The following is a 15,232-nucleotide window of genomic DNA, read 5'->3' as shown; positions in this document are numbered from 1 at the left end:
CTTGAGTGTGTGGACGTGTGTTCAGATTTGCCTTGGCTTAAGAGAGAATGTAAAGGAGTGCAGTAATACAGGAATCTGTTTACCATTGACTACCTTGGACATGAGCAAAGTTGTATTGATGTTCAAAGTGGCTCTGAGCACTATGGGACTTAACATCTGAGGTCATAAGTCCCCTAGAACTTAGAACTACTTAAACCTAACTAACTTAAGGACATCACACACATCCATGCCCGAGGCAGGATTCGAACCTGCGACCGTAGCGGTCGCTCGGTTCCAGACTCAAGCGCCTTGAACCACTCGGCCACACAGGCCCGATTGTATTGATGTCTTGAGGATGTTCTAATGAATTTTATAGAGACGATAGCCTAGTTAAGTCTAATTAAAATATTGTGTGACGAAGAGTATTTGATATTTAGGTCATTAAGTATTGATTGGCACTACGTTTAATAGCTCTTCCAAATTATCTGTTTAAAATGTGTTTTGATGTATGCTTGTTGCTACCGGCACCAGTTATTTTTGCTGCTTCCCATAGGCGGCGCATTGTAGCAGCACTTGTTCCGGCTTGTGAGTACGCTGGTGGACATCATAATACAAGGACGGTGGACACTGTAGCTTCTTTGGTGGAAAGAGATGACTGCTTCAGACGTCCACAAAAGTTAGGAACCATATGTAGTGCAGCACCATCATTTTGCATATTCGTATTCCATAGGGTATCAGTGTTCACGTACGATGATGAAAAACGCAAAAACACTGGGCGTCAAGCAACTATACGCAGACTAAGTCATTAGTCGATTATTGGGCACAGGCGCCTCACGCTTGATGAACTAGAGAAGTCAACAGGTTTATCATGGGGAATCCTTCACACCATTATCCATGAGAATTTGAAGACGAAGATGGTGTGAACAGTGGGTACCCCATTCTCACACCACGCAGAATCAGAAGCGTGTTGAGATTTGCAAACATTTGGAGCACCAGTACAGTGGTGATGCATCGGAGACCATTGAGTGTCCGTCATCGTCAACGAGTAATGCTCATTCCATGAGACTCCAAAGAAGATACATCAGTCAGCGTAGTGGAAGCATTCTGGGAGACGTCGACCCAAGAAGTCACGGCCAGGACTATGCGTGCAGAAACAAATGACGACTATGTTCTATATCAGGAATTACTGCTGCTGCTGCTGGACTGGACCCCTGAAAAAATCGATTATCAGCAGTGATCGGTAGTGTAGTTTACTGCACCAAATCCGCCGATTCTTTGAACAACCACTTCAGGGCAGATGAGACCAAGGTGTTCTGCTCCAACACGACAATGGGCTCCCATATGTTAGTCGCCAGACCATTCCCCGCGTGCATGAACTAGAGTTTGCTGTGCTGTCACACCCTTCATATTCGTCGGATCTCGTTCCTAGCGACCAAGCGTCATTCAAGGCAATGAAAGAAGTATTGCGGGTAATAAGTTCAATTCCAACTAATGCAGTTGTCCACCAGCGGCTGTGCGATAACACCAGAGAATGGTTGGTTAAGAAAATACAAAAGCTGCGTGAACGATGGAAAAAGTGCCTAGTCGTTCGTGGGGAATACCTGTAGTTTTTTTTTCAGTAACCAGTTCCTGCGACACAAAAAAATAGTTGTGCCAGTCACTTTTGAACGCTTGAGTAAAGCGGTTTTCATACGTCAGGTTATCATTGTTTTACAATCTGAATACCTGGACGCTATCTCTTTAAAGTTATGGTAGTGAAGTAGAGAAAATGCTTCCGAGAAGAAGCAGACAATAATGATATGATAGGCATGGATCAAAGTGTTGCTGCAGTAATAGAAAAGGAGATGCAGAAAGAAATAGTAGTACTGGCCATGTTCAAGAAGTGAACGAAGACAACGATGGACTGTAGTAGTTCTCAAATTCACACTCCAGAAAGTTATACCTAAAGATATCATGACTAGTGAAATGCACTGAAATCATACACTTTACAATATTTGTACTCAGATGCAGCTACGAACCTACAATGTAATCATATAGAGATCAGAAACAGCATGAGATAAGAAATAAAGAGCAAAGAGCAAACGAGGAATGATGATGTTAAATAATTCTAAAAAAAAACAACAACAAAAAGCAAACTCATTTAGAAATATTAAAAGCAGTGATCTCAGTGGTAAAGTAGAGATTAGATCTTACAATAACACGGAGATCATTATATCTCTCGAGCGTAATAAACTGTTAAAGTTGTGGGAACGGTATGAACCGAAAAACGCATTGAAAAAGATACGGAATACGGAAACTGTCTAAATTGTACATCAAAGAAAAAACTAAAAATGGTGAAGTAAATCATAATGATTAGTAAGCAGAGGAACATTTACTAGCCAAAGTGTTAATAAATTGAAATATAAATCCTGGCGAATGGAGCCTGCTTTATGAGCGGCTTGGTGGAAGAAATAGCCACGGAAAATGTCATATACGAATTTCACATAAAATTAGATTGTACAATAGAAAGGATAGGGGAAATACTGCGGAAGAAACATAAATTAAGAGGAGAACACAATACATTGAAAGGGCAAAATAAGATTTCTCTGATGGATAAGAAAAAGGAAACGGTTCACCAGAGTACCAAAGTAAATATTCTGAGAGAACGAAGAAGAATTATCATATATTAATCTATGAGAAACTTAATTTTCCAGACAAACATTACCAACTCACCGCTTGAGAAAGAGATATGTAAGTATCATAAAATACCACAAGGCCTTGTCAACAACTCACATATCTAAAATACACTCCTGGAAATGGAAAAAAGAACACATTGACACCGGTGTGTCAGACCCACCATACTTGCTCCGGACACTGCGAGATGGCTGTACAAGCAATGATCACACGCACGGCACAGCGGACACACCAGGAACCGCGGTGTTGGCCGTCGAATGGCGCTAGCTGCGCAGCATTTGTGCACCGCCGCCGTCAGTGTCAGCCAGTTTGCCATGACATACGGAGCTCCATCGCAGTCTTTAACACTGGTAGCATGCCGCGACAGCGTGGACGTGAACCGTATGTGCAGTTGACGGACTTTGAGCGAGGGCGTATAGTGGGCATGCGGGAGGCCGGGTGGACGTACCGCCGAATTGCTCAACACGTGGCGCGTGAGGTCTCTACAGTACATCGATGTTGTCGCCAGTGGTCGGCGGAAGGTGCACGTGCCCGTCGACCTGGGACCGGACCGCAGCGACACACGGATGCACGCCAAGACCGTAGGATCCTACACAGTGCCGTAGGGGACCGCACCGCCACTTCCCAGCAAATTAGGGACACTGGTGCTCCTGGGGTATCGGTGAGGACCATTCGCAACCGTCTCCATGAAGCTGGGCTATGGTCCCGCACACCGTTAGACCGTCTGCCGCTCACGCCCCAACATCGTGCAGCCCGCCTCCAGTGGTGTCGCGACAGGCGTGAATGGAGGGACGAATGGAGACGTGTCTTCAGCGATGAGAGTCGCTTCTGCTTTGGTGCCAATGATGGTCGTATGCGTGTTTGGTGCCGTGCAGGTGAGCGCCACAATCAGGACTGCATACGACCGAGGCACACAGGGCCAACACCCGGCATCATGGTGTGGGAGCGATCTCCTACACTGGCCGTACACCTCTGGTGATCGTCGAGGGGACACTGAATAGTGCACGGTAAATCCAAACCGTCATCGAACCCATCGTTCTACCATTCCTAGACCGGCAAGGGAACTTGCTGTTCCAACAGGACAATGCATGTCCGCATGTATCCCGTGCCACCCAACGTGCTCTAGAAGGTGTAAGTCAACTACCCTGGCCAGCAAGATCTCTGGATCTGTCCCCCATTGAGCATGTTTGGGACTGGATGAAGCGTCGTCTCACGCGGTCTGTACGTCCAGCACGAACGCTGCTCCAACTGAGGCGCCAGGTGGAAATGGCATGGCAAGCCGTTCCACAGGACTACATCCAGCATCTCTACGATCGTCTCCATGGGAGAATAGCAGCCTGCATTGCTGCGAAAGGTGGATATACACTATAATAGTGCCGACACTGTGCATGCTCTGTTGCCTATGTCTATGTACCTGTGGTTCTGTCAGTGTGATCATGTGATGTATCTGACCCCAGGAATGTGTCAATAAAGTTTCCCCTTCCTGGGACAATGAATTCACGGTGTTCTTATTTCAATTTCCAGGAGTGTATAAACCAAACATTACTCATTACCTGGAGCAATTTTAAAGCTACAATGGCATTTCCAGATTATAATGTAACAATAATCGGCCGTGGACTTGTTATGAATCCCGACATAGAGTGCAGGACATTTGTTGCACTAAAGTTCTTAAGAAAAAGAGAGATAAGGAATAAAATCGCATTTTGCGTGCTCGTTGATTATTCCTTTGCGGCATGGAGAGCGGGGTGGGGGAAGGGGTTGTATGCGTCTGTCAAATTCCAGGTAAGTAAAATAGTCACTCGTTGACATAAGCATTACATCTTCCTTTATGAAAAAAGTGGAATGCGTAAGTTATTTAAAATTGCCTCTGAGATGGTAGGCTGGAAAGTAGACATGTGATGAACTGAAATGATAAATAAATTACCTTCTGGTTCCCAGAATGATTTTTAATTTCTTTGTTGCATTATAGTATAATAACGAAACTCAAAACCATCGTTGCAGTCAGAAGGAATTTATTTATAATTTACAGTAAACACATCTAAGCTCCTACGTGCTCTGATTAATGATAGCCGAGTTACCCAACGTAATATTCATCTTTATCGTTGTAAACGAATTCGTGCGAGTAGATAGGCTCTCCATCTGCTCATAAAGAATCGGACCCTGCATCGGCAAACTCATCCAAATGTCCATTTTCCTCATTGAGAACGAACGTGTAGTATGGTTTATATGCATCCTACAAATTTTCCAGCATTCGGTCTACTCGTATTTTCAGTATTCGTTCGTACAATACTTGATTCATTATTAACAGTGAAATCGATCTTTCTCGTTGTTCACTCGTGGTCAACCACGTTTCCATCAGACATCCCATCTACTTTTGTCAGGTCACTATGTGAGAAGAGCTCATTTTCAAAGTCTATCCGTTGTATGTGCACATGGTAAATTTCGGTACATTATGTGTTTATTGGGTTTATCAAATATCTTCATCAATCACAGAATGTCTCCCTTACGGAAAATTTAACGTTACTTTCGATTACATCATACTGTGTTATGCTTCTGAAAGTAAGAGAAACATTTGGAGAGTAGCCTGTTTGTTATGGGCTCTGATGTTCTTTTGTGTGGCGCCACTAAATGCTATGTTGGGCCCATTGGGACTCTATCAGGTACCCTAGCCTGTCATGTAAAGGATAGGGCAACGTGTTTGTGTGAATGCCAAATTTCTTTCTTCTCATCATGAGTGGGGAGTTGTTCCATTTATACTTTGTGTTATTTAAAAGTTAAATGAGCTTTTTTTTGGCAAGGAATAAAACCCACATGAAAGTTCTTAGCAATCTCCAACAACTATCTAACAAATCACCCACCCCGCACCATTTAGTCACCATCCAAGAATGTCAGCACGTTAAAAAACTAGCAGCAGGCGTTCGGTCCACCCAACGGGAGGCCCTCGCCACACGATACTTCATTTCATTTCACTGTCAATATGAACCGTTAAAAGATATCAGCTTTCGACGATGTTGCAGTAAAATCTGTTCGACCCTGAACATGTTTAAAACAGGAAAAAAATCCTTTGGCCCTTTCCTCCCAACCCCCTCGCCCACCTTTTCTGAGTGATTCGTGAATTTATGGAATCCCTTGTAAAAGTATGATCAAACTGTCGTGCAGTAGGTCACATATTTTATCATACGAGGCATGGGGTATAATAAATTAAATTAGTGTTATCTCTCCAACACACGCGATGCTTTATGCACTGTTTACCCCGTTATGATGTAATTCCCATCACCGGCGTTAGTTTCATAATAAGTCAGCACTGTACAACAGGTAATAGCATTAGCCACCACGTTGTGCGTGTTACAGTGAAGCAGGATGAACGTTATTTGAAATGTGATGGCCGCAAAGTTTACTGTCACAGCACGTCAGAACAGGTCGGTTTGCATATCCCTGCAAGTCCAATTCTGGTTTTCTGAACGTGAGGTTCTAGTTTTCGGGCGCTCAACGGCGAGGTTATCAGCTCCCTTACACACATTAAAAGAAACGAATTTTGATAAAATCGTTAAAATTGTTGCACACAATGAGGAAGAAACCTGCCAAACGACACTCATTGACCGAGTCTCACATCACTCGCGTTCAGCCACACAGTCACTCTATCTTGCGTGCCTTAAGACAAAGGAGAAAGGGTGAAAGGTAGTGTAACAGGGATCATAAGTAAAACAACAGAGGAGCTTAAACAAGGGCACAGTAAAATATGAACTGTTGATGATTTGAAAAAAAAAAAAAAAAACTTGAGTGAGCGAGTCACCTTGTTAACATGTAAACAGAAAGTCTGTAAAATCATAGGAAACATTTAGGAGAATTGACAAAACTTTAAAACTCTTACCATATCCCTTTGAAAGTGAATTAAAATGGAGTGCACTTCTATCAGTAAATCTGACACTACCCCATCTGGTCTGAAAATAAAACACATTCGAAAGAAATTTGGCGCATAGTAATCCGTGCGCCACAAGCACCACACATTGGAGGTTCCTCTCGCAAGGACGTATTCTAATCGCAGCTCTATAGAAGTGAAATAGAGGTTGAACTCGAAACCCACGTCCGCAGCTCGTGGTCATATGGTAGCGTTCTCGCTTCCCACGCCCGCGTTCCCGGGTCCAATTCCCGGCGGGGTCAGGGATTTTCTCTGCCTCGTGATGACTGGGTGTTGTGTGATGTCCTTAGGCTACTTGGTTTTAAGTAGTTCTAAGTTCTAGGGGACTGATAACCAAAGATGTTAAGTCCCATAGTGCTCAGAGCCATTTTGAACCGAAACCCACGGTTAATCTTGGAGTGGCTATAGAAGGTATCTCGTTGAACAATTTGAGGATAATGACCAATGTTCAAAAACGTCATTCAATGTTGCTACAGAACATCAAAGAAACAGGAGGAAACACCCACAGATAGGCCAGCTACTCGGCGGCAAACACTACTGCCACTGCCGTAACTGAGAAATGGGTCTTCAACTCCAAACAATGTTGCTGTGACACGTATGACGATCGCCTTATCCATAAGCTGACTTCATTAATGCCGTCAGGCTGTACGGTAATACCTTAAAATTTGACTAAAACTCTATTAAAGGTTATCCGATTAAATTGTGACGACAACAGTTGAAAGTTGGGAAAACGATGATTCCTTCCTGTGTTAAAAGTATTTGACTAACTGTTAAAAGAAAATGAAGTAACAATTATTTAAAAAAGCTAAGAACGTTGTAATTAATGTTTATTATTGTAGTAATACCCTTAGTTATTTTCAAATATATTTTGCTGTTGCCAACGTAATAAGAAAGAAGGCATCAGATTTGGGTTTTTAAAATGGATTGTGTGGTTGACCTCGGTGCTGAGTGGCGCGGTGAAGACGGAACTAAACGACCGCTACGGTCACAGGTTCGAATCCTGCCTCGGGCATGGATGTGTGTGATGTCCTTAGGTTAGTTAGGTTTAAGTAGGTCTAAGTTCTAGGGGACTGATGACCTCAGAAGTTAAGTCCCTTAGTGCTCAGAGGCATTTTATTTTTTACACCAAGGAACGGTACCAGCATGCTTATAGATATACATTTATTCATCTATGTCTTTGATTATTTCCGGCGAATACTATTCATGAAGAAATTGATCAAATATATACTGTGTTTTAGAAAACACAGGGACATTATCCTACTGGCCAACTTTTTCTTCTATTTCTTTGATATATGTTTATTTAATTTGTTTATGTATATAATAATGTGTGTTAGTGCGTGTTTATGGTCCCGCCTTAGGAACATTTATGTAATATCTAGCGAATCACAGCGCTCATTACTACGGTAGGCGACTACCGAAGTCAATGGAGAGACTGTATGGAAGTGGGGGAGGAGCATTGGGTCGCACAGGAAAGGAATAGTGCAGAATGGGAAGGCGCGACGGATGGTCGCTGGAAATACTAGGAGAGTGTGGAGAAGTTTGCGCGTGGTCGCGGGACATATAACTATTTCGTAGTGCTGACTTGTGGACTTGTGAGACTTCCGCTGCTTCTGCAGTGAACAAGTAGTATGCGTTTAAAAGTGAATATCTCGAGAGCTGTGTTGTTGATCATAACTAATTAGGTGATGTACGAATCTAATGTTTCCCTGTTATTCAACCTACATTTTATTTAATTGCTGGACCATCGACACCAATAAATGTTCAGCAGAAATAAACAGCAGTCTTAAATGTACTTCTGCTGTCGTACGCATCATTTAACGTCGTTAAAATAGGACCTGCCGATTTTATTTTATTGTAATCTTTCGTTCGTAAATATCTACGTTACATTTAAAGTCCGCAACTGCCGAGTGATAGGAGACTTCAACCATTCGATTCAAGTGTGTATTCGTATTGTATACTGTAGACTCAGCAGTATTTCGCATGTAATGCGGCAACTACGTATCCCAGTCCCTAGACAACGAAACCAGCCAAAACTTTTAATATTTTAACTCTGAGTCTGAGGATACGTAGTTGAGGGCAGCAATTGGAAAGCCCGAAAACTGTGCAAATGCGAGTGAAAGTTGCTGTGGCAACGGCATTTAGAAATCAATATTATCCAGCTGTAATGTTTGATGTAATTTCGAGCCAACGTAACATTAGGAAAAATGGCTACTGCAAGCAATGTGCTTGAATAAATTTATTCTATGACAATGGAGGCGCGAAGACCCTGTCCAATTATCATTCCGCAATCTACAACGTCTAAACAGCTACGACAGAATATGTTTGATCTTGTACCTTAACTGCGTAAGAAGTACTGAATATTACACTCCGAACTTCACAAGCCATATGAGTACAGAGTTACATATTTAAATTTATATCTTACATTCATTATCATAAAAGTCGTGAAAGTCCCCGTTGTTGTTTTCCAAATTTCTTTTTTGTAAATGTAACTGACCAAAAGGAGGTATAATATTTGCAGAATCACAAAATGTAAGATTATTCTAGTTTAAAATAAAATAAAATTTCTTATTCTGAGGTGGCGACTGCAAATGTTCGTAGTAATAGCATCGTTTACAGAGGGGCTGTCGTACGGTAAGATTATAACAGCCAACAGTTTGTTCGCTACTGTCAGTAGGATAAAACTACAAGTTATGCAGTGAAGTGATCAAGTAGTGAAATATATTTTATGTGCGTGCTGAAATTAGTGTAAGCTGTACCCCTTTATCCTCATCACAGTTTGGAAAGAGTTCCAAGATTATATCAGTTGCTTCAAAATAACATTATGTTCTGTTAGGTTACACGTGGTTATCTAGTAATTAAATATCTTTGGAGTCATAAGCATTAGTAGCAATTATAATTTGCAGATTCAATTCCAGTGCTCAACTGAGGGAAGAATATTTTAGTTTTGTGGGAAGTGAGTAGGAGATGTGTCAGTTTCTTTGACGTGGCAGTCTTTTGTGACTCCGCAGACAGCGGCTTTGTCGGGCGCTGCACTGCGGTCTAAAAGGACGAACAGCGGCCTGTTTTACGTAGCGCCGTGTTTATCGAAAAATTGGCTCTTCAACAACTTTAAACTCTATTTTGTACCATGTTAAATATCACAGCTTTTATATTAGCCAATAACCGCTATTTTAGTAGTTAAAGAGAAGTACTTTCCTACCAGGAAAATATGAAAAAGTTCGATTACACGTGATTTGTATACATGACAATTTTAGAACAGTCAGTCGCAAGTGGAATTGGAAGGTTCAATCACAAGACCGACTGCGAGAAGTTCTGTTGCCCGTCCATCAGCGTATGAACTCAAAGTTTGCTGCGATAGTGGTGTTGTAGCGGTAGCACCACTGTATGACGTTAGCGGACGTGCGGCCTTCTCGTCAGTTTCTTCCTCAAGAAAATGTCTACAAACCTTTTAGGTTTTTCGGTGGAGTTCGAGCTGATCCTGTATAAGTGGTTAAGGTCAATAATATTTTTTTATACTGAGTGATACATAAAGAGCAGAAGTTGGAGAAAAGAGAAGCAAATTTGTAAAACATTGAAATAGGCAGTTTATTTATACACTAATGGCATTGAAATTACTGCACCACGAAGATGACGTGCTGCAGTTGCGAAATTTAACCGACAAGAAGAAGATTCTGTGATATGCAAATGATTAGCTTTTCAGAGCATTAACACAAGGTTAGTTCCGGTAGCGACACCTATAACGTGCTGACATGAGGAAAGTTTCCAACCTATTTCTCATACACAAACAGCAGTTGACGGGTGTTGCCTGGTGACACGTTGTTGTGATGCCTCGTGTAAGGAGGAGAAATGCGTACCATCACGTTTCCGACTTTGATAAAGGCCGGATTGTAGCCTATCGCGATTGCAGTTTATCGTATCGCGACATTGCTGCTCGAGTTGGTAGAGATCCAATGACTGTTAGCAGAATATGGAATCGGTGGGTTCAGGAGGGTAATACGGAACGCCGTGCCGGATCCCAACGGCCTCGTATCACTAGCAGGCAGGATGACAGGCATCTTATCCGCATGGCTGTAACGGATGGTGCAGCCACGTCTCGATCCCTGAGTCAATGACGTTTGCAGCAGCGTGGCCTATCAGCTCGGAGACCATGGATGCGGATACCTTTGACGCTGCATCACAGACAGGAGCGCATGCGATGGTGTACTCAACGACGAACCTGGGTGCACGAATGGCGAAACATCATTTTTCCGGATGAATCCAGGTTCTGTTTACATCACCATGATGGTCGCATCCGTGTTTGGTGACATAGCGGTGAACGCACATTGGAAGCGTGTATTCGTCATCACCATACTGGCGTATCACCCGGCGTGATGGTATGGGGTGCAATTGCTTACGCGCCTTGGTCACCTCTTTTTCGCATTGACGTCACTTTGAACAGTGGACATTTCAGATGTGTTACGACCCGTGGCTCTACCCTTCACTCAAAAATGTTCAAATGTTCAAAATGTACAAATGCGTAAGAAATCTTATAGGACTTAACTGATATGGTAATCAGTCCCTAATCTTACACACTACTTAACCTAAATTATGCTAAGGACAAACACACACCCATGGCCGAGGGAGGACTCGAACGTCCACCAGGATCATCCGCACAGTCCATGACTCCAGCGCCTATGACCGCTCGGCTAATCCCGCGCAGCTCCCTTCATTCGATCCCAATGAAACCCCAGGATAATGCACTACCGCTTGTTGTAGGTCCTGTATGGGCCTTTCTGGATACAGAAAATGTTCGACTACCGCCCTGGCCAGCACATTCTCCATATGTCTCACCAATTGAAAACGTCTGGTCAATGGTGGTCGAGCAACTGTCTAGTCAGAATAGGCCAGTCACTATTCATGATAAACTGTGGTATCTTGTTGAAGCTGCATGGGCATCTGTATCTGTACACGCCATCCACACTCTGTTCGACTCAATGCCCAGGCGTATGAAGGCCGTTATTACGGCCAGGGGTGGTTGTTCTGGGTACTGATTTCTCAGGATCCATGCACCCAAATTGCGTGCAAATGTAATCTCATGTGAGTTATAGTATAATATATTTGTCCAATGAATACCCGTTTGTCATGTGCTTTTCTTCTTATCGTAGAATTTTAATGGCCAGTAGTGTAGGTCGCTACCTGAAGACTTGTGGTCGCGAGCTCCTGTCGTAGAATGCTGCTCTGATCACGCCATGCCGCAGCCATTCCGTGGCTCGCAGACCGGCGACTCGGGGCCAGCCGCGACAGATGTAAACAGCAGACGTTAGCCTAAGGGTACACAGCCGAGACGTGCAACAGGAAAGCTCAAAATTTTCAAATATGTGTGAATTTCTAAGGGACCAAACTGCAAACGTCATCGCTCTCTAGCCTTACACGCTACTTAAAGTAACTTACGCTGAGAACAGCACAGACACCCACGCCCGAGGGAGGACTCGAACCTACGACGGGGTGAGAGGCACAAACCGTGACAAGGTGCCTCAGAATGCACGGCTACCCCTAGCGGCAACGATTCCATAACGACACGACGAGAAGTTAGTTAGGAAACGGTGACGAATACAGGACTTGGACTGCGCATGGTGTGAATTCAGAACCATCCCTTTGAAGTATCCCATTAACCTGAGAAAAAGTGGGTGGCACAATACGTTACCGTTGTACAAGTACTGAAATAGAAATGGCAAAACAACGAATATGCTATTAAACGCTACAAAAGAAAAAGGAGGAAATATTACGACTCGTATTTTACTTCATATTTTATTCAAAAGGCAACATAAATTGTTCTCTATGCCCTACTTCCTTACAATTATGAGGTATCCACAGGTATGTCACATACAAAATAAGCACAAAATATCATGTTTTACATTCTAGACTGGCGATATGAGATTGGTAGCAACCGCAAATTGGTACCAACTACAATCGTAAATTTTTCCTGTGTTTAGTAATCTAAGGCCAAAATAGTGTCCGTACAGGGTACAAAGTAGTACTTAAATACAGAGGGTATGGCGGAACTTCTACCTAGGGCCACTTACTATCCTCGGGATTAGCTATTACTATCACCGAACTGATTTCCTAGTCTTGAGAGCACTGAGATCGCGCTATCGTCTCAGGGAGATGCCACAATGTAGGAGCATTAATACAAGTCACCTAAAGGTAGCAACCATTTAGTAACTGTCAAGTCCCGAATCATTTATCAGAACGTGACTGTTCAGTACAAGTTACCTAAAGGTAGCAACCCATTAGCAACTGTCAAGTGCCGAATTTATAATCAGAACGTTGCTATTCATTCCAATGGCCCTCTGTGGTAACACCGGTTCCTGTCAGATCATCGACGTCACGTACTGTCAGCCTCTCGGCTAACACTTGGATCGGTCTCCATCTGCGTCTGCCGAGTGCTGTGGGCAAGTGGGGGGCACTCAGTCCATGTGGGGCCACTCGAGGAACTACTTGACTGAGAAGTAGCGGCACCCATCTCGAGAACTGCAAACGGCGGTGGAGCGGTGCACTGACCACATGCCATTCCGTATCCGCACCCGCTGACGCCTGACGGCTGAGGATGACACGGCGACCGGTAGTTACGGCTGGATCTTGCAGGCCTATTCGCACGTTGTTTTTTTTGTGATCTGTGAGAACAAATGTGAACAGTGCAGACGAACCTTGGCTTCAAAATCTTAACACCACAGTTCGCATTCACCTACACCTTGGCAGTGCTACCAAAATTGCCCAACGATCGATTTGCTAATCTGAAACAAACCTAGCGTCTGTTCAGCGTAATAATTCATTTTCCACAAGTGCCAATATGAAAGCTGACTAGACAAATGCTGGCTTGGCTGCTGCCTACAAAAAATGTGACGCGTAAACTATCGTCCACAAGTTCTTCTGATCTCCGTGATGTTTAGAGGAGGTATTGAAAAAAGTATAATAGACCACTAAGAAGTATATGTAATACAATATCCACTGATTCGACCCCACGATCACGTGAAATCACGTTTAGTAACACCTTAAGATTTCCAGGTGCAACTTTACCTATCATTAAATAACGTAATACGTAATGATTTATAGCTTTATAGCGTGTTGCATTAATCAAGAGTCGAAGAAATATTAAGTTTAAGTATTCATTTCATTGAAGGCCACGTGGTTTTCTGAACAATTCGGTGCAATCATTTACATTGAGAAGATCGTTGAGAGGATAATGAGAAACACTGATAAATGAGGAAGGTTCTAAATGAAAATGGTGAAAAGTAAGGTCCTGGACAGTGTAAACTATGCTGCAGTTCAGCGATCTCATCAAACCAATTGGGCTCTCCATTTACCACGATCTAGTTGACGGTCCAGTGTCCCTTGAGTGGTTGAGGGAAAATGTAAGTACAATATAGATTATAGGAAAGCTAACAACCACAATTAATGTAAGGTACGTAAGATATAACCAAAACCAAAATACATCATACCGACGATGGCAGATTGTGGCGAAGAACGGAGCAATTATCGCGGATACACCAACGCATGGCTGACCTTGTTGATAGTGTAAACCATTACCACGCAGTATGTCGTATTTAACAGCCAGTATAGTCCTGTGACGTGCAGACGTCACTTCAGTTCATCAGCAGACGTTGATATGTAAAAACAGTGGTACAGATAGCAACAAAGCGGCACCCGTTTTTCAGCTACTTGATCTTTGCCGCAAAATATGTTTTACGAGGAATGGGAAGGGGGAAATTTATTCAGCTAAATGCTTAACGTGTAATACATCTTCGTAAGAGCTTCTTATATGGATATAACTTAATACTCCGTACATAGAATGTGTATGTAACCGTTCTACGTGAACAATAAAAGTTTGGCCTCAAAACGATCGTATGGGTGCAGTATAATAAAACCGTAATTCACTGGTTCATGTAGAAATATGCCAATGACACCGCCTTCCTCGCCCTGTACCATACCTTCCAAAAATCCCAAAGGCCACTTTGTCTCCATCTCAGCTAAATCACCTCCTGGAACATCAAAAAGATGTTCGGGCTCACATGCGGTTCCTCTTCGTCGAAATGTCTTGGCTCAAACTCGTCAAGGGGTTGAGCCGCAAGTGTCGCATTACACGCCCTAAATTAAACACTTGTGACCCTTGGGTTTATCTGTCTGGCTGATGGAAAAGTTTGCGAAATACAAAGTTTACATAAGATACAATAATAGTAATAATAAGGTAGGGAACTAAATTAACTACCCATAAATGATGTAGACCACATGGTTGCGATTTGGTTAAAATAATGTTCATTCAGAAAGCAAACTAATATCGAAAGTGGTCGTATCTAGAGTTACTGTCACACTCGAGCGCATATCCATTTCACACAGTTCGATCATTGACAGTCTCATCGCGAAATACAAGTTACCTACGCGAAAAGTCAGAGTTCACAGCAGGCGCGCGGCTGCTCACCGCTCAGAGATTAAGTCGCGCGATACCACACAACGTGAAATTTCTTAGCTGCCTAAAGACCGACTGTTCGCTTTCACGTCTGATCCTCTGCCTGCCCCGGCAGCGTTTCCGGAATTCAGAGCATAGTCGCTCAACTGAATAGAGCAGTTCCCTTCCCTGAAGCTGTCCATCTGACTGGCTAAAGCGAATTCTACATTATTTTACAT

The 15,232-nt window shown here is 43.1% G+C and overlaps 1 non-coding gene across 1 annotated transcript; it reads right to left on the bottom strand.

Moving 5' to 3' along the window:
• Nucleotides 1–227: 227 nt before the first annotated feature.
• On the bottom strand, nt 228–311 carry Trnap-ugg (transfer RNA proline (anticodon UGG)). The gene has a single exon. It is a non-coding gene; the product is annotated as a tRNA-Pro (tRNA).
• Between the last annotated feature and the right edge of the window lie 14,921 nt (nt 312–15,232).

Source organism: Schistocerca gregaria, chromosome 7, assembly GCF_023897955.1.
Source record: "Schistocerca gregaria isolate iqSchGreg1 chromosome 7, iqSchGreg1.2, whole genome shotgun sequence".
NCBI lineage: Eukaryota > Metazoa > Arthropoda > Insecta > Orthoptera > Acrididae > Schistocerca > Schistocerca gregaria.
Note: the sequence above shows the minus strand (reverse complement) of the source record. Positions and strands in the feature narration are given on the sequence as shown.